At 36.3% G+C, this 25,386-nt stretch overlaps 1 protein-coding gene across 1 annotated transcript in view; it reads left to right on the plus strand.

Moving 5' to 3' along the window:
* The window catches only part of lpp (LIM domain containing preferred translocation partner in lipoma), a 263,077-nt gene that overhangs the window by 35,853 nt on the left and 201,838 nt on the right, over window positions 1–25,386 (plus strand). The window contains exon 2 of the mRNA XM_073851395.1: window positions 7,755–7,801. The gene's annotated coding sequence lies outside the window, so the exon portion shown is untranslated. The remainder of the gene's footprint in view (window positions 1–7,754; window positions 7,802–25,386) is intronic.

Here is a 25,386-nt window from a genome sequence, read left to right on the forward strand (position 1 = left end):
TTTGTTTTAGTTTTGTTTTGGTTTGTTGGCTTTTTGGTTGTTTATTTTTGGTTTGTTTTGTTTTTTGTTTTGTTTTGTTTTGGGTTTTATTTTGGGCACAACTTGAACTAAAATAATACTGTAATTATTTGTATCATTTATTGCATATATTTTTAGTTTTTTTTGTTGTTGTTTTTGTTTTGTGCACAACTTATTACTTTTGACACGTGGCATATATTTTTGTCATATATGGCACATTTATATTTTAACAGCAATATTAGATTTAATCTTATATGAAAACAGCTCATATTGCTGCTGGACTTCTCTATGGTAGTACTACTACTAATAATTATAAGTAGTAGTAGTTAACTCTAAGAAATGAAAACTGTTGAAAATTAGTTGCACTTAAGAGGGATGGTACTTTTTTTGTTAAATACGGAGTTGAAACAGAAGGCGGAGAGACACTGGAGGAGGGCTGGATTTTCAAATCCTTGTGCAGTCGCTCCAAATATGGAAGGAAAGTTTCTGGTAGCTGAAAATCGTAGCTAAAATTCCTTGCATTGTGGGCATTCCTGCATGCTTTTAAACTAGGATTGGATGGGTGGGTGGGGAGAGGGTGGGCTTACTAAACGTCCTGAACATGCAAGCCAAAAAAATAACCTCAAAAATGAGAGTTATGAGTTTGTCCAGCTGTTTTAGCGTTTATAAAAGTCCTTGTTGTGATCCACAATCCTACTTACCGGAGGGCAGTCCATCATGTTAATGGCTGAGGCTGATAGGATGTTTTATTGGATGGTGTGGAGTGAATTTGCATCGTGTCAGAGTGTCCCATGAGGATGACAGATGCTGATTTGATAAATTGCATTATACACACCAGTCGCTTTCCGAGATCAATGGCGGACTACATAGAAAGTCCTGCCCCATGGTATAGCGCTGTGGGGTACAGTTAGTCCCCAATCTCTGCAAAACACAACACATACACACACCCACCTACCAGAACAGACTCTGGAATAGATCTCAGCCAAGCTATTCCTTAGGGTGTTCGCATCTGTGTGGTTATTGTTAAGGCAGAGCTAAAGCAGCCTACTTTGGAGAATATAATACAAAACAAGTGTAACTCCCTGTAGGCAGTAAGCCGTACTTCTGACAGAGAGTAAATCAGGACTGCCTCGTATTGCACTTCTAATAAGCGAAATTTTAATGATTTAGCCACATTAAGTGCATCAGCGCTAAACCAATAGTCTAAATAAAAGCCCCCATCTTCTGAAAGCCTTCGACTTCAAAGGAAATATCGTTAACTGTTCTTGTGAATGATTTAAGCCTATAGCAAGACGAGAGACCGGCCAAGTCAATGGCACATCAATCATTCACAACTTAACATACGCCTGTCTAACCGAGTTTGGCAATGCAGAATATTCCCTGGAAACAATGAAATGGCCGGAAAGTAGAGAGAAAAGAATGGGAAGACATAGAAAATACACAAAAACATGTAGGCAAGATTATGGGGAATGCGACTGAGAATTACAGAGGAGATAATGAGAGAAAAAACACAGAATGAACATTTGGAAGAAGTAAAGAGAGTCGACGGTACGCGCAGGAATAATTTAGGGCTCCTCATACGAAATGCAAGTCAGTGTTTTGGATTGTTTCTCAACTTGCTTTATCACAAGTTTGGCCGCTTGCTTGCTTTCCTCGTGCTTTGGATTCAGAATAGCCTGTTTCTCATGGTCATTTTCTCACTTACCAGCGTGAAGTCAACGTTAGAGGGGTCAATGACAAATAAGAATGTCTACAATAAAGAATGGGAAAAATGTAAAAATCTAAAAACATTGTTCTTACTCTTTGAATAAATGTGAGTGTACACATATTTGTTATTTTCAGAATAAAGTCCTTAAATATATTTTTCCAGGTGAAAAGGTAAAAGGTAAAAATATTTTTTTATATAAATATCAAGAATTATTCATAAATTCAAAAAAAAGAGTTGCAATACATCATATTTAACAGCCTTAAGTGGCCTTTCCTTGTCATATTTTTATTGATATTTATACATCATCTGAAAGCTTTTTTTTTTTTGTGGTTTGTTAGGATAGGACAGTATTTGGCCGAGATACAACTATTGAAAATCTGGAATCTGAGGGTGCAAAAAAAAAAAAAAAAAAATCACAATCACAATATGGAAGTAATAATAAAGTTGTCCAAATTAAGTACTTAGCATTGCATATTACTAATCAAAAATTAAGTTTTGATATATTTACGGTAGGAAATTTACAAGATATCTTTATGGAACCTGATCTTTACTTAATATCCTAATGATTTTTGGCATAAAAATAAAATCAATAATTTTGACCCATACAATGTATTTTTGGCTATTGCTAAAAACCTACCCGTGCAACTCAAGACTGGTTTTGTGATCCAGGGTCACATATTTTCTGGCATTTTAAGAGACTTATTGACCTTAATAAACAGCCCTCTCTATGATATCATGTCCTGTTTTATTTCTGTTTGCATATTTCTGCATGTTTATGGCTCACTGTTTTTCTAGTAATAAAAGATTATTGTACTAAAGGTTTTCTTTTCAAGAATCTCATTCTTATTTGTTCAGCATGATAACAGAATAGTTTTGTTCTGTTATAATAACACATTTTTTTGCATTTATTCCAATATAATAACTCAAGGTACTAACAATTTACACAATATATATTTATTTAAACAATTATGTATTTTATATATGAACTGATGTTTAGCTGTTCTTTTTCATAATACATTTTTTTCGGATTATCAGTCATCAGAGGCATGTATCCTCTCATGTGATTTTCCCCCGCCAAACCCACTGCACATTTTAGGGGGTCTGTTGAAACTCAGTGGGCTCAGGGGAGGTGTACCTATGGGGATTTTTTTCGCGAGGCGAAATACGTACCAATAAGTAAATATCACAGCAGTTTTCCATAGAAATGAACACTAGAGGCGGTTAAACTTAAAATTGTTTTCATACACAGTTAAAATTATAGCTCCATATGTTTCATTTTTCTGGACGTAACAAGCTTGCTTGGTAGCTCAGCTGGCAAGAATCCTTGGGTACGAATCCTGTGAAAAACATGACTCACGATGAAAGAGCCGAAAGATGAATGGCATGCTTGCATGCTTTTGTTTATACTTTTGGGTAGGTTTAGGTGTGTTGCAGATGGTACGTTATTTTAAAATGTCGCTGTGACACGTACAAAACCAACCTTGCATAAAACATACCATATGTACGTTCATCTGTTCCGGGGAAAATATAATAATTGTGAATTTTGTCAGGGAAAAACAGCAAGGAGACTATCATTTTAATAATTTCTTAATAAACTAGTGCTTTTTTTTTTGTTTTCGGCTTAAAGGAACACTCCACTTTTTTTGGAAATAGGCTCATTCTCCAACTCCCCCTGAGTTAATAAGTTGAGTTTTACCGTTTTGAAATCCATTCAGCCGTTCTCCTGTTCTGGCGATATCTCTTTTAGCATAGTTTAGCATAGATCATTGAATCCTATTAGACCAATAGCATCGCGTTCAAAAATGACCAACGAGTTTCGATATTTGTCCTATTTAGAACTTGACTCTTCTGTAATTATATCGTGTACTAATACCGGCGGAAAATGTAAAGCTGCGATTTCTAGGCCAATAAGATTAGGAACTACACTCCCATTCCGGCGTAATAGTCAAGGAAGTTTGCTGCCGTGACATGGCCAAAGTGATATCGCCAGAACAGGAAAACGACTGAATGGATTTTAAAACGGTGAAACTCAACTTATTAACTCAGGGGGAGTTGGAGAATGAGCCTATTTCCAAAAAGAGTGGAGTGTTCCTTTAAGAGATGAAGTCAGTGACACTGACTCGTCATCACCGTGATTTTTACAAAAGCACAACGTTTTCTTGCTATTCTGAGTGCACACAAGCAAACAACAAACAAAAAAGTCTTTACAGATTTGAAAGATGTATTACTTTTATCTGTATGGTCAAAAATGACAGAGTATTTTAAGAGCAAGTGACCGCACCAGCGCCTCCATCTGTCATGCAGTGATCATGCTACTGTTCAGCTTCCACACTCCGCACAAACACGTCAAAAGCACACATTTTTCTAGGTTATGATTGTCTAGGTCAGATGAAAATTTGAGGCTGATAAGAGTTTGGATGCCTTTGCCGACGATTATCGGTCTCGGACTGCGTGACTTCGCCACTTCCAGTGGAATTTCTTTTCTGTGACTAAGCGACTAATAAAATTTTGGTCGACCAAGCCACTTCTCGTCAACTATTAGGGGGCAATCCTAATGCTTTTTATGTCGTATTTTGTCATGTTTTTATATATAATACAAATTGGGCTCATGGTTATTTCTGTTCTGCAAAAGTTAAAAGGTATAGGGCAAAGGTGAATTCACCTAAATGTTTTTTTTTCATCAGGCACCTTTCTGGTCCCTCTGTGAACACATCAGCCTGGCCTTCATCAGCACTTAAGTCCATGTGAAGGTCTTCATAATAAATGGACCCTCTGATCCTCAGGTGTTGTGTGGATGCATTGGTCCATGGATAGTGATAGTGGTCTTATAGGCCCTGATCCACCTTAGCAAAGAGCGCAGTATGCTAAAAATGAACTTGTATGCATGTAGTACCCTGTCCTGGGATTCCACAATAGACTAAACCACGTGAAGTAATAGGAAGCTGGAGTAGAGATTGACGTAATCATTTATTTTTATTAAACATTTTATTAAACTTAATGGAATATAAAATTAAAGTGTGTGCTTTCTGTAAGAGAAAAAAGTGCCTTTATTGTTAAATAAAATTACTTCAAATAGCGTTCCAAACCTGTATGACTTACTTTCTTCAGTAATAACAGAGAAAGAGAAAATAAATAAATCAGTAAATAATTGTGTCTTGAGCTTGAAAGGTTTAAAAGTATTATGCAATATCATAAAAGTAGTCCATAGCTTTGTGTGATGAACAGAGCGAAATTTAATTACCATAATTGAATCATAATTTGAGTCACAAGTTGAGTCATTGAGTCCGTTTGGATGAGTTCTGAAAGGTCTGGATGAAAATAAGGATTAGTTAAGCATTTTCGTATTTTTGGCTTGTAACAATTCCAGATCCCATTCACTTTATACTGAAAATAAAGAGAGTGGCCAGGATATTCTTTAAACATTTACGCTTTGTGTTTCATGGAGAAAATAAAGTCATACAGGTTTGGAATGACATAAGGGTGAATAAATAATGACTGGTTTTCCCCAAAACAATGAGTCACAGATTTGCAAAGAGAGGCTTTCATAATGTTCTAAGAAGGAGAAGAATTACTTTGCCAATTACACAAGAGACGATAGTCACACATAGTTGAATTCAACAGATTTTTCCTCAGTTATGGATTCACTTATGGCCACTGGCCATGAAGAATTTATAAGTCTATTTCATTTATTAGTGTAGTCATTCCAACGGCACAGAAACTTTGCCAGCTTTCAACTAGATTTCTTTGAGCCGTATTTCACTGCTTGTTGGCTGCCGATTCTAAAAATCACATGATGCTTTTCTCCTGCGCTGCTTGAAAAATGGGGTTTTCGAGGCAAAAGTGTCATGGGCTGATTTTGTTTTCCTTGGTTTAATTGCAAAATATGCTGTATGTGCCAAAAAAACATTTTCTTATTGAGACAATGAAACTTTTATTCAGGATCAGGGTTGTTAACGTTAACTAAAACTAAACCATAATAATGTCATTACTTTAAATAAAAAACATTTAACATTTACTGAAATAATAAAATTGTATTTCAGTTAGTTCCAAAAGCAACATTTACATTTTTTTCTTACTTTAAAATATTAAATAGCTATAAACTAACCCTTTATGATCATATCATATACAGTAGACATAATGTAAAAATGTAGAAATCACTCAATGGTTTATTGTACTGTTAGTTCCTGGATGGCCATGAAATGACCTTTTTGTTCTAAACTTATATGTAAATAAGAAAAGTTAAGAATTGTATGGCTGATGAGCATTTTGACAGTTGGCTTATCTGGCAGGATACAACTTTTTCAATGATATGGATGGCTGACTGAACACAATGAGTTTTTTTTGTCTTAGCACCCTCAATCAGGGCTTTGAAATTAATGCCTGTGGAGACAGTGCAGATAAAAACATGAAGAGAGTCAGTCAGAAGTGATACCAATCACATGTAGCGGCGCTGCTCCTACTTCTTTTTCCCGGCGGTCTTCCTCATGTCTTGGCAACGTGGGGAACTGGCAGTGTCAATTTATCAGAGAACAAAAGAGACACTATGTGGGTAGGGAGTGCGTCTGTAGGCCCTTGGAGAGGAAACAGACCCCCCACCTCCTACCTGCGCATTCAAACAGGATGCCGGATGCATCACGTTCCTCAAACAGACAAGTGGAACCTCATAATTAGCATTTTGGAACTTTTACTTTTGTTGGTTTTTCTTGTCTTCTTTTCTATTCATGTTGTGTATATGCATTTGATAGTGTTCCAGAGCTCAACGTCCTAGAAAGTTTCGAGTACAGTTAGGGTTGGATGGCAGCATGCGATCCTAAATTTACTTCTCCTTAATAGCTTATTATGCTTGAAATATGGCAAAATGCCTATTCACATTCAAACAGTGGGTTTTGTCTTCAACGTGACCTATTATTCTCCTTTTTACAATATGTAATATAGCCTAAGTCTCATGTGTCCTCAGAATGTGTCTGTGAAGTTTCAGTTCAAAATACCTCACAGATCATTTATTATATCATTTTGAAATGCCTATTTTAAGTAGAAGTAGAAACACACTTATTTTGTGCATTCCTCTTTAAATGCAAATGAGCTGCAAATGAGCTTTCAAATGAGCTCCTACCTCAGATACTCTGTCAAAAAACATCTGTTTGGTTTTGATTATTATGTCCAACGCACTGAAATCATGTGTTTTAAACCATAATCATAAGGGATGTACCCGAATGTTCAGCAACCAAAATTATTCGGACGAAAACAGCGAGAAAAGGCTTGTGCTGCTGTCAAAAAGTAGTACTGAGGTCTTCTTGTGGGTTTCCGCCAAAATAAAAGTCAACATTCATAAATGTTAGCATTGTAATTTTACTGTTGTTCTGTAAAATAAAATGCACGAAAACCCGCTTTCGGTAATCGGCCTTCGGCCCAGTGTTTCATTTTGTTCAGCTTCGGCCAAGAATTTTAATTTTGGTGCACCCCTACATATTAGTTTAAACTTTTGATATATTGTTTAACATTTTTGAGCGCACACATCCAAAGCATGTGCACAAAACGTGGCTGTTACATGACGTGTGAGTGCTAAACTAAGTTCTCTTTCATGTCTTATTACGCTTAAACTGTCAAATGCATGCAATTTTATGTTAAAAACACATATGAGTTACAAAAACAGTTGGTTATGTCTGTAAAGGTAAATAGTTGGGAAAGAAATCACATGTTTCTATTAGATCTGTGTGGCAGTTCTGAGGCTGGGACTCAAAATAGTTTTCTGTGCTCGACTGTGCAGCCAACGACAGAACAATTAGCATGCTTTCCTCGAACTTTTGGCATGGCGTTAGAATTTGTGTGCCGTTGTCGCATGCGAAAACAAAATGGCGGCATTGTTGGTGGAAATGTGCAGAATAAAGGGTGGTAATATTATAATAACATTCCCTTTCTATGTCACAGGGGGAGTGAAATCTGAGCGGCTCGTTTTTTTTTTTACTTCACAAGTTGCCCCTTTGTCACCAAGGTGTCCTCATACATCTTTTCTGTCTTTTTCTTTCAGGTCTGTGATCATCTGGTGACTTGTTTTTGTTCCTGAAAATAAATCAGGTACATTTTAAAAACTTTATTTTTTTGCTTCCCTGTTACTCCTAACCATCTTCATGAAATCTAACACTGCATTCTAACCAGTGCAGTTTGTCTGTCTGCACTAATTTGTCAAATGCTGCATGACATGCCAGAGCAACAGCCAATCAAAACAAAGTTGTTGTGAGAAACAGGCATTTAGACCAAAGAGATTTTCCGGTGGGTGGGGCTAACCATTGTTATTACATAGAATAGAAACCAAGTAAGTAATTCTAAGCTGTGGTGTCTCCATCCATATGTTTTCTTTTTTCTCTCTGAGGTTTAAATGAGGTATGAACCTAGCTTGCCAGTTCATTCTGTTCTTTCATGTAACTTTTGGCTGCTTTACATTCCGTACACTTAATAACTGCCTCATCGTACTTCTGAGGTAAAGACAGAGAGAATGAGAGAGGGTAACTTACATAAGCTTGACCTGAGTGTCAGAGAGGCCAGCGGCAGTACACAATGTCATTTCTCTGATGTACGGCCTAGTTCCCATCTCGCAGCCTTTCACTTCATGAAACAGGCTTACTTTTGCTCAATTAGCCCAGCAGATCAAAAACAACCATCAAAACATGATGCATTTAGTTACATAATCACATACTTGCAGATCGCCACCCAATTGCCCCTTCCACTTTACTCAGAGGAAGCAGTGTCTAATTGGCTGACCTGAAGGTTCCCAGGGCAGGCTTCATCTGACACTCTGTGTAGCCTTCTTCAGATCTTGAGAAGCTGAAATGCATGAAATGTACCGTACATAAAGAGCAATGTTTAGTGGCTTGATTGACCTTATTTACTTTCTTAATGCACTTTTTTTTTTTCTAATTGAATACAGTAGCCATTTTTAAATTCTTGGATTACATAATCTTAATATTTTTTTTCCCGTTTGAATTGGTTCATTTAAAAGTACAGATTTTCTATAGATACAGTTAATGTCAAAAGAATCTGCAAAATGTAAATTTATTTTACCAAAATAAGAGGGATCATCCAAAATGCATGTTTTTTTAACCTGAATAAGATATTTCCCATAAAAGATGTTTACATGTAGTCCACAAGAGAAAATAATAGTTGAATTTATAAAAATGACCCTGTTCAAAAGTTTGATTTTTAATACTGTGTTTTTACCTTAATGATCCACAGCTGTTTTGTTGTTGTTGTTGTTTAGTGATAGTTGTTCATGAGTTCCTTGTTTGTCCTGAATATTTAAACTGCCTGCTGTTCTTCAGAAAAAATACTTCAGGTCCCACAAATTCTTTGGTTTTTCAGCATTTTTGTGTATTTGAACCCGTTCCAAAAATGACTGTATGATTTTGAGATCTATTTCTTTGAGATAATTTTTCCTTCTGAAGCATCAGTGAGCGTTTGGACCTTCTGTAATAGTTGCATTTAAGTCTCTCAGTTGTCCTTGGTTAGAAATGGATGTGGAGAAATCGATCATAAAATCATACAGTCATTTTTGGAAAGGGTTCAAATGCACAAAAATGCTGAAAAACCAAAGAATCTGTGGGACCTGAAGGACATTTCTGAAGAACAGCAATCAGTTTAACTGTTCAGGACAAACAAGGGACTCATGAACATCTATCACTGAACAAATTAAACACAGCTGTGGATCATTCAGGTTGCAACACAGTATTTCGAATCAAGTGTATGTAAACTTTTGAACAGGGTCATTTTTATAAATTCAACTATTATTTTCTCTTGTGGACTGTATGTAAATGTATTTTATGTGAAATATCTTATTCAGGTAAGTAATAAATAAAAAATAACATGCATTTGGTATAATCCCTCTTATTTTGGTAAAATAATTAACATTTTGCAGATTCTCCAAGGTGCATGTAAACGTTTGACTTAAACTGTATGTTTTTCATGTCTGTGAGGGACAACATGGAGTTTTGGTTAAATTTTTTTTGACACGCTCAAGTTTACAGAGACCTAAATGGCAGAAAGTGCACCCTCTTTGCTTTCATTATTTTACAAAAGCGCAACATTTTCATAGATCTTTTACAGATTCGAAAGATGTATTACTCTTATCTGTATGAGGAAAAATGAGGGAGTATTTTAGGTTAAATGCAAATGATCCAAGTTAACTGTCAAGCAGTGAGCGCGCTGCTGTTCAGCTTCCACACACAAATGCACAAACACTGAAATATTGACATTTTTCTAGGTTAACATTAGTGCGATGTTGTGAATGTTTGGATGTTCTGACCGATACTGTCACGATAAACAATGTGGTCAGGGTCCAAGATGCAGGGAAGAGAATTTATTAAATAAACACAAATAAACAAACGAGCAACAAAACCAAAAGGCCAACACGGCACAACACGACTAGAATACAAACACACAAATAAACAAAACTGAAAACAAGGGCAAGGAGACAGGATCCGGGAAACACAGAGACAGACAGTACTGAAGACAATGCAGCCAGAAAGAATAGTGGGCAATGAGAGTTCTTATAGTCCAGATAATTGTGACCAGGTGAGAGCTTTGATGAATGCTAATGACAAGACAGGTATTACAATCAGGGAAGTGCAGTGCAGGGAAGGGAAAACAGCGACCCCAGGTGGCTGCGGGAAACCCCACAGCCCAGATCATGACAGATACAGTAATTACTTTATAGACCAGCTGTTAAAGGAGAGGTTCACTTCCAGAGCAAAAATTTACAGATAATTTACTTACCCCCTTGTCATCCAAGATGTTTGTCTGTTCTTTCTTTAGTCGTAAAGAAATTGTTTTTTAAGGAAAACATTTCAAGATTTCTCTCCATATACTGGACTTCTGTGGTGCCTGTAAGTTTGAACTTCCAAAAGACAGTTTAAATGCATCTTCAAAGGGCTCTAAACGATCCCAGCCAAAGAAGAAGGGTCGTATCTAGCAAAACGATTGGTTATTTTCTAAAATAAAATTGACAATTTATGAATTTATCTTGTCTAGTTAGAGTAGGTTCGAAAAACTTGCATCTCATTTTCTCCTTCAACTTCAAAATCGTTGTAGCGATGTAGGGCGATTTTGAAGCACTCACTTTGTTGTCACAAGCCAAAATCTCTGGTTTCACCAGCTACACGACGACACTGCAACCGGAGTTTTTGAAAACCTTCACCCTGGCAAGAGTTTTCAAAAAGGTTCGGTTTCAGTGACCTAATACTGCATTTGTGTGTGGATGCATGGCCAAACCGCATAGAAAAAGTTGCAGTTTTGAAAATAACCATGTTCGTGTGGACAGGGCCTTAGGTCAGATTTGTGCTGAAGAGCTACATACAAGTTATTTATTTACATAATGTTCTCTTTCTTAAAAAAGGTGTAAATGACGCCATCGCCATCATATATATCTAAAGATATATATCTAATTCTGTGATGTAAAACATGAGCTTATTGATGCAGTTCAATCAATTTGCTGCTTTATTCTAACCACTGGTCAGATGCTTCCGTAAATGGTTAGTTTATATGTAGAGTGGTGTTTCATTTAAGTCTAATAGTGCAAACCACAAACATTTAGTAGTGTGTCACAACTGGGCTAAATTATAACTTATGTACAACTAATGCAACCAGCCTCTGGTCCCATTATGGAAAAATGTTTTTCTGGGTAAAAAACGGAGAGAGAAAAAAGGTTACGGTGAGGCATTTACAATGCAAGCTTCTAAGTAGAAAATTGAAGCTTATAATTTGTATAAAAGCACTAACATAATTCTTCTGTTAAAGCCTGTGTATTATTTGAGCTGTAAAGCTGTTTAAAATTTTTTTACAGTTGTTGTAGGCGTAAAATTGGACATAATTACACAGAAAAGGTTAAAAAAAAATCACTCCAAAAATGATGTGAACACATATTGTTTACATCTTATGGCTATACTGCTATCAACATTATGCCACAAATTTTGTTTATTCAGCTTAACTTGTACTGAACCCAAAAAGTTCCTACATGTTGTCTAGTATCAGAAACGTACATATGTAGGCTCTGTAGATCTGCATGAAGACTCATGTCAGATGTCAATTATGATTCTGTCATTGTATGATAGATGTTTCCTATTGCTGTTATGAAACATATGTTAGTTATTTCACAGTCGCTGTGAGATCTCTGAGGGCAGGCGCCTCCATTACACTAAATGAATTTGTTTTTGCATGTACTGATAGCACTAAACGCTTCTCACCTCTTAATTGATTTTCTCATTCATCTCCGGGGAATGTTGTTCACAGTCATGGATGCTTCTTAAGGAGCCACGTTTCACGCAGCCAGCAGTGTGGACAATCCACCCCCTCTCCACCCGAAACTAAGACGTTGCCCTCAGAACTAATAATGGGTTTTAGCGCATGCTTCTCCGATTGATCTGCTAAAACTATAAGTGCAAGCAGAACAAATCCCTGTAATGATTGCCTCAGGAGGGGAGCCAGTGCCGCACTAAGTGTGTGTGTGTGTGTGTGTGTGTGTGTGTGTTTGCCCGCTCATAGTGCCACTCGCACAAATTATCTCCCCACTGTACATCTCCTCAGAAACCACTTTTCCGATTCATTCAATCAAACTACGCTCTCCTGTGTAGCTAGAAGTCCAGTACTCTTGAAATCTGAGGTTAGATTTTTCTTCAGAAACCTGTTGTTAAACACACTCACTCAATTATATATCTATAAGCTACATAAACCCACAGCAGAGAAAAAGAGACAGATGGGTAAAAGCCCACATGAGTTTGTGAGCTTTTCTTTGCTGATGATGCAGCGCTGAGGTGACGCTTAAACACTAACATTTTTACTTGTTTTTTATGTTTAGGTTTCCTGAGACCTAAACATATGTGTGAAATTATTAGTCATGTTGAAATCAACATTAAAGAACCTTATATGTTGCTCTGACCTCATTAAAGTCTGCATGAAATTAATTTCACACTATCTATTTTCTAAGTGCATGTGGTTCACATCACCACGAATGTTCAACATGAAAATTCGGTCCGATTTCCGCGTGTGATTTGGCTGTTCAGACCTATGTGTGAAAAAGGCAGAAAGGCTGAATGAAAATGCAGATTTATTTTCTGACAGCAGGTGGTGCTTAAAGAAAAAGCAGAAATACCATGGTTACTCCTGTGTACAAAATGCACAACTTTCTGCTTCTAATTCCCGACTTTAAAAAAAGTCAAGCGGTATTGACATGTTTTCGAACAGTCGTTAAGATTTTTGTATTCGCAAGGGTGTTTATTAGTGAAATTAGCTTAAAGGAGAAGTCCGGTGAGATATAGACCTAAAGTGTGTTGAATCATGATACCGAGTGTGTACCCTTCATAACTTACCCTTCATCAAAAAGCACCGGTAGTTTATTTACAAGAAGATTTATACAGACATTCCCCTTAGTAAAATTACCGGCCGCCGCCATCTTGAATTTAGTCACGATAAGTCGAGTGTCCTGCTCGTCACTCGACTTATCGTGACTAAATTCAAGATGGCGGCGGCCGCTAAATTTCTTCCAGGTACTGTCTGTATAAATCTTCTTGTAAATAAACTACCAGTGCTTTTTCAAAGTTCTCAATGTCTCGTTTTAAATGTCAGGGCCCTTGGAAGTCTACCAATGAAGTGTGGAGCTACTTTGTACCTCGTAAATGGCATAAAACAGTGATTTATTTACATGGCTACTCCGATGCCCTATTCACCCTCATTGACAACCTGTTGTTAGCGTCGGCTAACTAACCCCAGATTTCGGACTGCGGGACACAAACTAGGGATGGCGAAAACTAAAAAATTTCTTGACCGACCACCGAGCCTCATTAGCCGGTTGAAACCGGTTAACCGATTAGTTTAAAATATGGTACGCTATTTGAAATAACAGCCATTTCGAGCCGCGCCTGCAATTTCGCAACTCTGTCGCATCATCACACCGAACGCGTCTTTTAGTTCTAAAAACGCGAGGCGCACAGCACTGCCTTTTTTTTTTTGGTGACTTTTAATAAAAGAGGGTGCTGCGTTTTTTTTATGTTGCTAAGCAACGACCAAAACAGCTGTCCTGTCAGTCAAATCAAAGGATTATAGCGCGAGCACTCTAAAATCTTAGTTTTATGCTGTTAAGTAAACTGTCATATTAGCAGAGACCCTAAATAATACAGCTCCGGATTACCCACGATAGACACAAAAGGTTTCTCCTCTATTTCTTGCAGTCTCCGGACTTTTTAAGCAACCGTAAAATTCCGTCACCACAACAGAAGGCCCGCCTCTCCATTCATTCGATTGGACAATGGAAAAGAACGCGAATGACGTTGAACTTCACGCGCTCAGAGCGCTCCTGCAAAAACGCGAGGCGCAGCAGGCGGTGAAAACGCGAGGCGCCTGGGGCGCATAAGCAGCGCGTAGAATGCTCACTGCCAACAGAAAACCATTCAAAAGAGGCGCCTCCAACTGCAAAAACGCGTTCGGTGTGATCGCGGCCTCTCTCTGCCACTCTGCCTCCCGCACACACACACACACACACACACACACTGCCACTCACGTCACTTTTTTAAAATCCCCTACAGCGCGAAACATGAGTCCCGCAAACGCGGCGCCGAAGAGCTTGTTGTATGTAATCGTAGGACAAATGGCTCCTTAGTTTCAAATGGTTTGGGTACAAGGTGATCGCTTTGAAAATAAAGGCGTTTGTCTAGGTTAGAAGCTCATTTGAAACATTGCCACGGCTCATTTAAGAAAATGACAGCTCCGAAGAGACGCCGCTTTAGTTGAGGTAGTGCTAACCAAAATAAAGAAAGATGATGATCATCATCACCTTATCGGTTACCACTGAAATGTAGATGTAATGTATTTCCAAATCTAAGCCCATCTTATGCGGAATGTTGCCTAATAGACTGCAACATGATAAAACCAATGGATAAAACAGGCACCTTCAGAATGCGTAAAAGACGCACCGGCACTTTTTTTTTTTTAACCGACTACCGACAACTTTGACCGGTTAACGTTGATACGGTCAACCACCGGTCAAACGGTCATCGGTTAACATCCCTAACACAAACCGAGATGAGATATGCAAGGTACGTTCACACTCGGTATCATGATTCAATACACTTTAGGTCAATATCACACTGGACTTCTCCTTTAAAGGAGAAGAACCCTCTTGTCATCCAAGATGTTCATGTCTTTCTTTCTTCAGTCGTAAAGAAATTATATTTTTTGAGGCAAACATTGCAGGATTTTTCTCAATATAGTGCCTGCAAGTTTCCAAAATGCAGTTTAAATGCAGCTTCAAAGGGCTCTAAATGATCCAAGCCTAGGATGAAGGGTCTTGTCTGGTGAAACGATCTGCTATTTTCTAAAAAAATGACAATTTATATACTTTTTAACCTCAAATTCTAATCTTGTCTAGCTCTGCGTGAACTCTTTGCATTCTGGTTCATGACAGCTAGGGTATGTCGAAAAATTCTCATTTTCTCACCCAACTTCAAAATCATCCTACATTGCTGAAGAAGTAACGACCCAGTGTTTACAAAGTAAACGCACAAGGAGGGTCAAACACCCCTTACAAAAAAATGTAAAACAGCGATGTAGGGTGATTTTGAAGTTGGAGGAGAAAATGAGATGGGAGTTTTTCGACATACCCTAACTGTCATGAATCGAAATGCAGAACCATAGAGCTAGACAAGACGAGCATTTGAGGCTAAAATGTATATAAATTGTCCATTAAAAAAAAATAAATAAATAACAGAAGATAAGACACTTCTTCCTCGGCTGGGATCTTTTAGAGCCCTTTGAAGCTGCATTTAAACTGCATTTTGGAAGTTTAAGGTCACGTGCACCATTGAAGTCTGCTATATGGAAAACAGTCCTGAGTTTTTTTTCCTCAAAAAACATAATTTCTTTATGACTGAAGAAAGACGGACATTAACATCTTGGATGACAAGGGGGTGAGTAAATTATTTGTACATTTTTGTTCTGGAAGTGAACTCCTTTAAGTTAGCCTTTTTTTCACTTTATTGTTAAGGATACATGGATAAGAGACTGTAAACAATAGTGAGAAGAAGGGGAAACAGGATAAAAAAATGGCACAAGGCTGAATAACTTGTCAATAAACATATATTAAAGGATTAGTTCACTTTCAGAGTAAAAATGAACTGATATTGAACAAATTTATACACCCCGATGTCATCCAAGATGTTCATGTCTTTCTTTCTTCAGTCGAAAAGAAATGAAGGTATTTGAGGAAAAATTCCAGGATTTTTCTCTGTATAATGGACTTCAATGGAAGCTAATAGGATAAAGGTCCAAATTGTAGTTGAGTAATAAGGGTCTTATCTAGCAAAACAACTGGTAATTTTGTAAAAAAAAAAAATTATATACTTTTTAACCACAAATGCTTGTCTTGCACTAGCTTGTCTCGACTTCACACATTACACAATCACGTTGTAACGGTCACGCATGGTTATTTCTTTGACTGTGTACATCGTTTCAAAAAGGTACACTCTTAAAAATGTAGGTTCTAACAGCCTGATCTCACGGCAATTCGTACATATTTTACGAGGTGGCTTATTTGTATGACCTCACTCATCCGAATTCATACGTTTTTGGCTAAATCTAGTATTTTACGAGTTCCCCAATTCATATGAATTCATACGAGTGCCCTTCACCTAATCCCGCCCCTAAACCTACCTGTCACTGGGGTCTAGGCAAATCGTACAAAATCGTAAGAATGAGGTTGTACAAATTAGCCACCTCATAAAATACGTACAAATTGGTTGTGAGATAGTGTTGGTTCTAAAAGGGTGTTTTTGCAGTGATACCATAGAAGAACCATTTTTGGTTCCCCTAAGAACCTTTCAGTTGAACAGTTCTTAAAAGAACCATTTTGAAGAATGTTTAAAAAAATCTAAAGAATCTTTTTTGACTATGAAGAACCTTTTAAAGATTCTTTAAAGAACCATCTGTGCTAGTAAAGACCCTTTATTTTTAAGAGTGTAGGGTAGGACAAAAACATCTCATTTTCTCGTCCAACTTCAAAATTACCCAACATCGTTGTTTAACCTTCTTTTGTAAAGGGTGTTTGACTTTCTTTGCACATTTGCTTTATAAAACACTGACCTCTTCAATGTAAGTACGTAATGTGTAAAGTCGAACAAGTGCAAGATGACCATTTGTGGTGAAAAAGTATAAACATTTAAACATTTTTTTTTTTTAGAAAATGACAGGTCGTTTTGCTGGATAAGACATTTAAAGATAATTTATTTTCAACTGAAAAAAGAAAGAAAAAAATTTATTCTTGAAGTGAACTAATCCTTTAACTACCAAGCCACTCTCTAGTTTTGTTTTTAAAAAGATACTTGTTTACTACAGTTTATACATTTCTAAAACACTGTTTCTCTCATGAATTTGCATTGACTTTCCAATAAGACCCCTATGTCTAGTGATATAGTTGTTCTCCCCCAGCCTGTCTTGATACTGTCGGAAACATGTTCTTCTCAAACAAAACTGAGGCATCCGTTGTACGTGTTCATGTGTGCGTGTGTTTGAGAGCTGACACATGCCCAGTGGTGTTTGTTTTTCAGGGCATGACTTGACCGCTGCTTGGAATTCCATCTCGCCGGCCATCTGAGAGATGAGCTTCAGGGTCCTCTGTCATGTTATGCCTGAACCACAGCTCTGAGCTTGCAGCAGGATATATACTGTGTATATATATATATTTTTTCTTCTTGTTTTTGTCTGTTTGCTGTACGTCTCCATGTACACAGCACAGTCCAAATAGTAATCATTTAAAATAGTTTATACTCTATTGAGTATCTGTGCTATATTTCTTATATTTTTTGGTACTTTTTTGTATAGTGTTTTTGTTCTTTAGTGCATTGACTGAATCTTTTGTGTAGAAGTTCTGTGTGGTCTGGACACACATGTTGGGGTACATTTGACCGGTGAGACAGACTTATCTTGTTTGTACTCCATCCTGCTGTTCAAGTGAAAATGGAAACCCTGGCGACCTATCAGGTACAGGCTTTGGGGGTCATTTAGTTGTGGCATTAACGCAATAGTGACCATAGCGACATAATTGTATTCTGTACAGTACTCAGCAAATCTTACTTACTTGAGTGAAAATGTACAGTGCAAACTCTCAGATGATTTCATAGGATTCTTCTGAAACAAACTCCAGTGACCTGAAACAGATGTTTTTTTTAGAGAGTGGCTTGTTCTAAACTGATTAGTGGGGAAATGATATGTCTTCAGTATTCACCATGGGTCATTGATTTGTCAATTCAATCAGTAAAACTACTGGCTTTTAAGACTGTTTCTGAGGTTAAACGAACCATGGTGAATTAGGTACTCATGACACAACCCATCCGTTCCGCGAGATGTGAGCGGTCGGTCCCTAGACACCTATTCACTGAAGGAACTCTGACTTCACTTGAAAGCAGAACATTCCCATTCTCTCTTTCCGTAGCTGTCATACATACTGTCAGAGTATGTGTTTGCATGCAAAAACAAAAGTAATATGTGCACATATATATCTACAGATATTTATCTTAGGTCGCTTTACTGAAGTCATAATAATCTGTGAAAGTAAGCCATTATAATATGTCATTTTTAGCACCGCTTGCTGCAGAATAAATTGAATAACTACTCTCTGTGGAATGTTCAGTTTGTACATTTATTGTTAAAATTACAGTGTAATATATATATATATATGACCCTGCTGGATCACAAAACCAATCATAAGGGTCATTTTTTTAAATCTGAGATTCATACATCATCTTTAAAAGCCAAATAAATAAGCTTTACATTGATGTAGGATAGGACAATATTTGGCCTATTTGAAAATCTGGAATCTGAGGGTGCAAAAAAAAAAAAAAAATCTAAACATTGAGAAAATCGCCATTAAAGTTGTCCAAATGAAGTTCTTAGCAATGCATATTAATGATCAAAAATTAAGTTTTTATATATTTACAGTAGGAAGTTTACAAAAAAAATTAATGGAACATGATATTTAATATCCTATGAATTTTGGCATAAAAGAAAAAAAAATGATAATTTTGACCAATACAATGTATTGTTGGCTATTGCTATGAATATACCTGTGCTACTTATGACTGGTTTTGTGGTCCAGAGTCACATATAAATATAAAAATGGATATATGAGCAATATTAAACGAGTAGTGCGATATGGGTGTATTTCAGCACATCTGTGATTTGGCCGTTAGTAATCACAGCATGCCTATATACAGCCATATAGCATGGCTATAAGTGTGATATTGTGTTTATACAACAGTTCGATGGCATGCGTGTCTAATGTCGCCATCTAATGATGGAATAATCTAAGTAAAATCACAATCATGAACACACACACACACACACACACACACACACACACACCATTTCCCAATACTAAATACTATTATTAAATACTATAAATTATATAAACTAGTATTTATTGAATAATAATATGTGACCCTGGACCACAAAACCAGTCTTAAGTCGCTGGGGTATATTTGTAGCAATAGCCAAAAATACATTGCATGGGTCAAAATTTTTGATTTTTCTTTTATGCCAAAAATCATTAAGAATTTAAGTAAAGTTCATGTTCCATGAAGATTTTTTGTAAAATTCCTACTGTAAACCTATCAAAATGTAATTTTTGATTAGTAATATGCATTGTTAAGAACCTAATTTGGACAACTTTAAAGGGGATTTTCTCAGTCTTTTTTATTTTTTTGCATCCTTAGATTTCTGATTTCAAATAGATGTATCTCAGTCAAATATTGTCCTATCCTAACAAACCATACATCAATAGAAAGCTTATTTATTGAGCTTTCATATGGTGTATAAATCTCAGTTTTGTCAAATTTAACCTTATGACTGGTTTTGTGGTCCAGGGTCACATATTTAATAAACAACAACAGCCATCATAAAAAGTTTCTAGGCAATTCAGGCAAAAGTACAGCACTCTGATATACAGCATTAAATTTACATAAAATATAACATGATGAGATTTTTGCCTCAGCCAAAATGATTTGCTCTGGTACAAAAATATATATTAATGAGACCATAAACTGCCCATTCGATTTACCCAAAGCAAATTATATCTCATGTTTAACCATTTTAGAGACATCAGAGCCAGCAACAAATTCCAGAAGATCTGGCCAAGGTAAGGCTGCTCTCGGTGGGTTCATGAGAGCTGAATGCCCACTGACACCCTGGAGCTCTCCAAAAACATTGATGCAAATATTCAAAAAGATGTTATCTTTATTAACAAACTTCATATTTGAAGTCTATACAAGTACATTCTCACCTAAAAAAAACCTCTTAAAACTACATTTGTTTGATTTAAAATGTGGTAAAATCAGTAGTATTGTGAAATATTATTAATTTAAAATAACTTTCTTCTTTTTTTTAATATATTTTAAGAAGTAATTTATTCCTATGATTGCAAAACTACATTTTCAGCATCATTACTTTAGTTTTCAGCATTACATGATCCTTCAGAAAAACACATTTGTTCGTTTATAAATATAGTTGTTTACATATAAAATATTACTATAGTTATACTATAGTATAAAAAAGTACAACGTATAGAGATGGTTGTGTTAGAGAAAGCTGAGACCATCTCTGACGAGGAGTATAAATATAGAAGGTATATTGTACAGAGAGTGAGGTATATGCCTGTATATCCAGTGACAATTACAGCACAGAAGGTATTGTGTAGTAATTAGTCAGAAATGTGCTAGAAGCAAGATTGAGGTGTCAGAGCAAGTTACCATGGTAGTGCAAATGTCAACTGAGCAAATTTACGGAAAATAGCTTTATTATTGTACAGTGCACATTGTTTCTTGCTGTCGCTTTTGATAAATTTAATACATCCTTGCTGAATAAAAAGTAATAAATTCTTTGAAAGCCCTTACTGACCCCATTCTTTAAAAGAGTGTTATAATTATAAATATTTTTTATATTTGTTGTATAAAAACTTCAATTTTCTTTCAAATTGAAAATTCCAGTGTGGAAACTCAGTGTACATTTACACACCCCTCCTTGGTAATTTGCAGGCAAGTAAATATTTGTGAAAATCCGAAAGAAAAAAAAGGCTCCAACCATTCCTTGAAGCTATTTTAGATTACTGTTGATGGCAGGCGAGTGAGCAGTATCAGCTGCGGAACGTGGTTGTGTGTAGCGGCAGCAGGAAGAAGGGAATTATAGCAAGTGTACGCCTGGGGCCAGTGTGTCTGACAGGGCCTGTGCGGGGGGCTCGGTGCAGGGTTCCTTGTTTTGCTCCTAGACTGTTTGTTGCTTCTTTGGATTCCTGGCTCTAAGTTGTTGTTCTCGGGCCAAATTCTCATCGCGCACACAGAGCGAGTCAAAGAATGAGCACTGAGTCCTGCTGCCAGCTGACTTTGAAGAACAACCCGAGCTTTCCATGGCAGCCATCGCCGTTACTGGTTCCCTGGGAGAGATGCTCTGAGGGGAAGCATTCTCCATAAAATGCTAATGTTAGATACTTCACTGAGCTGGAGATTCCCATGCCATTGGTTAATCCATCACCCCCTTTCCTTCATTTTAGAGACAAGTCATTTGTCTCTTTACACTTTTTTTGTACATTCTCTTTAAGCTCTTTGCCCGCATCAGTCAAGAAGAATTGTAAGTGCTCTTTTTTGCTTGACTGCTGGAGCAATTACAAAATACAGTGAAAATGTCTTTTTTAAAAGCCAGTTATTAATTGTTAGATGAACATACTTTACTCTTTGCCAATTTTGAACATAATTGTGGTTATAACAAATTCAGCTCCAACCATTTCTTTAGTGTTTAACTTGCTTAAAACTCATTTTATGATAGGATACAGATAATGAGAAATGACTAAATGACGTTACATATAAGTTTAGATAATATCTTATATCTTATCTTTATATCTGAAATACTTTTTTTTTGTAACGCCATTTTTCTGCACATTGGTTGCTATATTTTACTTATTCCTATACTTTTTATAAATTTTTTAAAAACTATCATTTAAAATAATGATGTAATTTCCTTTTTTCTCAGAATTGCTTGATATAAACTCACAATTGTGAGTTATTAGGTCAGAATTGCAAGATATAAACTGGTAATTCTGACTTTTTTTTCCTCAGAATTGCACGATATAATCTCACAATTGCAAGTCATTAAGTCAGAATTTTGAGATATAAACTCGTAATTCCGACATTTTTTCCTCAGAATTGCATGATATAAACTCACAATTGTGAGCTAAGTCAGAATTGCGAGATATAAACTAGTAATTCTGACTTTTTTTTCTCAGAATTGCATGATATAAACTCACAATTGCGAGCTAAGTCAGAATTGCGAGATATAAACTAGTGATTCTGACTTTTTTTCTCAGAATTGCATGATATAAACTCACAATTGCAAGTTAAGTCAGAATTTCGAGATATAAACTTGTCATTCCGACATTTTTTCCTTAGAATTGCATGATATAAACTCACAATTGCAAGTTAAGTCAGAATTTCGAGATATAAACTAGTAATTCCGACTTTTTCTCTCAGAATTGCATGATATAAACACACAATTGCAAGTTAAGTCAGAATTTCGAGATATAAACTCGTAATTTCGAAATTTTTTCCTCAGAATTGCATGATATAAACTCACAATTACGGGTTATTAAGTCAGAATTGTGAGATATAAACTAGTAATTCCGACTTTTTTCCTCAGAATTGCATGATATAAACTCACAATTACGGGTTATTAAGTCAGAATTGTGAGATATAAACTAGTAATTCCGACTTTTTTCCTCAGAATTGCATGATATAAACTCACAATTACGGGTTATTAAGTCAGAATTGTGAGATATAAACAAGTAATTCCGACTTTTTTTTCTCAGAATTGCATGATATAAACTCACAATTGCGAGTTAAGTCAGAATTTTGAGATATAAACTCGGAATTCCAAAATTTTTCCTCAGAATTGCATGATATAAACTCACAATTGCGAGGTAAGTCAGAATTGCGAGATATAAACTAGTAATTCTGACTTTTTTTTCTCAGAATTGCATGATATAAACTCACAATTGCAGGTTATTAAGTCAGAATTGTGAGCTATAAACTAGTAATTCCGACTTTTTCTCTCAGAATTGCATGATATAAACACACAATTGCAAGTTAAGTCAGAATTTCGAGATATAAACTCGTAATTTCGAAATTTTTTCCTCAGAATTGCATGATATAAACTCACAATTACGGGTTATTAAGTCAGAATTGTGAGATATAAACTAGTAATTCCGACTTTTTTCCTCAGAATTGCATGATATAAACTCACAATTACGGGTTATTAAGTCAGAATTGTGAGATATAAACTAGTAATTCCGACTTTTTTTCTCAGAATTGCATGATATAAACTCACAATTGCGAGTTAAGTCAGAATTATGAGATATAAACTAGTAATTCTGACTTTTTTTCTCAGAATTGCATGATGTAAACTCAATTGCGAGGTTAAGTCACAATTGCAGGATATAAATTCTGACTTCACAACCTGCAATTGTGAGTTTATATCCTGCCATTCTGACTTGAATAAAAAAATACTATGAAAGTCAGTAATGACCAGAAACTGTTTAGACTTAACCACCCTATATTTTCTCATCATCTTTCATTATTTGCAACAGGTTTGTTAAAAATGTTGAGAATACATGTCAATGATTTATTATTTGGTAAAAGTGAAACAATTACAATTAGATAAAAGAGATATTTACTATTTTCTTTTTAAACTTTGTACCATGCAGTCTATTGTGCTTTAATAAAGCATTTACTGATTTGATCAAGCATCAAAATCTGATTGCCGACGAGAGAAAACTAAAGTTCTTATAGAAGAAGGGAAAAAAAATAGAACTGAGGAAACAAGACAGACATGAATTCACCAAAATGAATAATAAAATAAATAAAGAGCTACTTAGTTGGATGTCACACAGTTCCTGCCCTGTTTTACATGGAGAAACACGGTCTTGACAAAAATGTGACACACTGTCATTTGTTGTGGCATCTATTACAGCACAAAGTGGCTGCACATCATTAACTTCGAATCTGAGTTTACTGGTGGAATGAGGCCGGCAGTTCATTCTTTCTTTCCTTCCTTGTACTTTCCCTCTCAAATCCGGCAGCAGTGATGCGTTCTCATAGAGTCTGATTATGAAGTTTGAAAGCAAATTCATTCTTTTCTTCTTCAAACCTGCCTTCCCAGATGAAGAACTCTATTAGATGAGGGGAGATGAAACGTGGCAGTTAAGAGTCTGATATGCTCAAACGGTCCACATCCTCTCCCATTTGCCGTTTTGCATGTGATATTTATCTTGCAGATACTATTAAAATCAGATGAAGCGTTCTTTGACTGATAGACAGAGTGGCTGCACGGCGTCAAAGCAGAGAGATGATTATCACCATCTGATATTGACACCTCATTACGTTCATACTCCTGAACAGAGGATGCAAAAAACTTTCTTTGTGCGTCAGAGTTCTTCTGTGCTCTTAACAGTTCTGCTCGAGGCCAGGCGAGTTCTCTACCTCTGTTTTGTAAAAGTCGTTCAGAGGCTACTGTCATGTCAATGATGGTCAAATGTTTGAAAGGGTTCACCTCTGCTTGTATATATTTTTTTAATTTTACAGTTGTATAGATAGGGAAAGTTAGTGATGAGGAACAAAACGATAAGCAGAAGAGATGAGCACCGCCATGATATATATGCTTTTACACTCCCCACCAGGCCACACCTGAGACAATCTGTAATAAAACATTATCAAAGTTGTTTTAAGAAAATTGTCTAGAAAAAAAAAAAGAAATGTATCTTGATTGAGTTGTGTTAGCCATAATATTTGTTGTGATATGTGTAATTTAATGTATTTTTAGAGTAAGTTTGGACAGTATATTAGATACTTTATGTACTAGAGGTCGACCGATATGTGTTTTTTAGGGCAGATGCCGATACCGATTATTACATATCAAGTAGGCCAATAACCGATATTTTGAACCGATATATCTACTGTAAAATGAAAATGAATGTCAAAATTAAGAATAACAACGGCTCTGACAAAAACTTTCTTTAAATGCTTTTAAATTTAATTATTGACAAAAGGAACGATACCGATAACCTGAAAAATGCTTAAAGGAGAAGTCCGGTGTGATATTGACCTAAAGTGTAATGAATCATGATACCGAGTGTGAACTTACCTTTCATAGCTCATCTCGGCTTGTCCCCTGCACTCCGAAATCTGGCGTTAGTTAGCCGATGCTAACAACAGGTTGTCGTTGAGGGTGCATCGGGCATCGGACTAGCCATGTAAATAAATCACTGTTTTACACCATTTACGAGGCACAAAGTAGCTCCACACTTCATTGGTAGACTTCCAAGGGCCCTGACATTTAAAACGAGACATTGAGAACTTTGAAAAAGCACCGGTAGTTTATTTACAAGAAGATTTATACAGACAGTACCTTGAGGAAATTTACCATTCGCCGCCATCTTGAATTTAGTCACGATAAGTCGAGTGACGAGCAGGAAAGAAAATAAACTACTACTTCATAAAACTCAGTAACTTCATCGTCCAACGTCCTTGCAATTGCCAACTGTCTGCACTAACTCCAGTCCAAAAGTAACGCGAGTACTCACGTGACTTATC

This window comes from Garra rufa, chromosome 12 (genome assembly GCF_049309525.1).
Source record: "Garra rufa chromosome 12, GarRuf1.0, whole genome shotgun sequence".
NCBI classification, from domain to species: domain Eukaryota; kingdom Metazoa; phylum Chordata; class Actinopteri; order Cypriniformes; family Cyprinidae; genus Garra; species Garra rufa.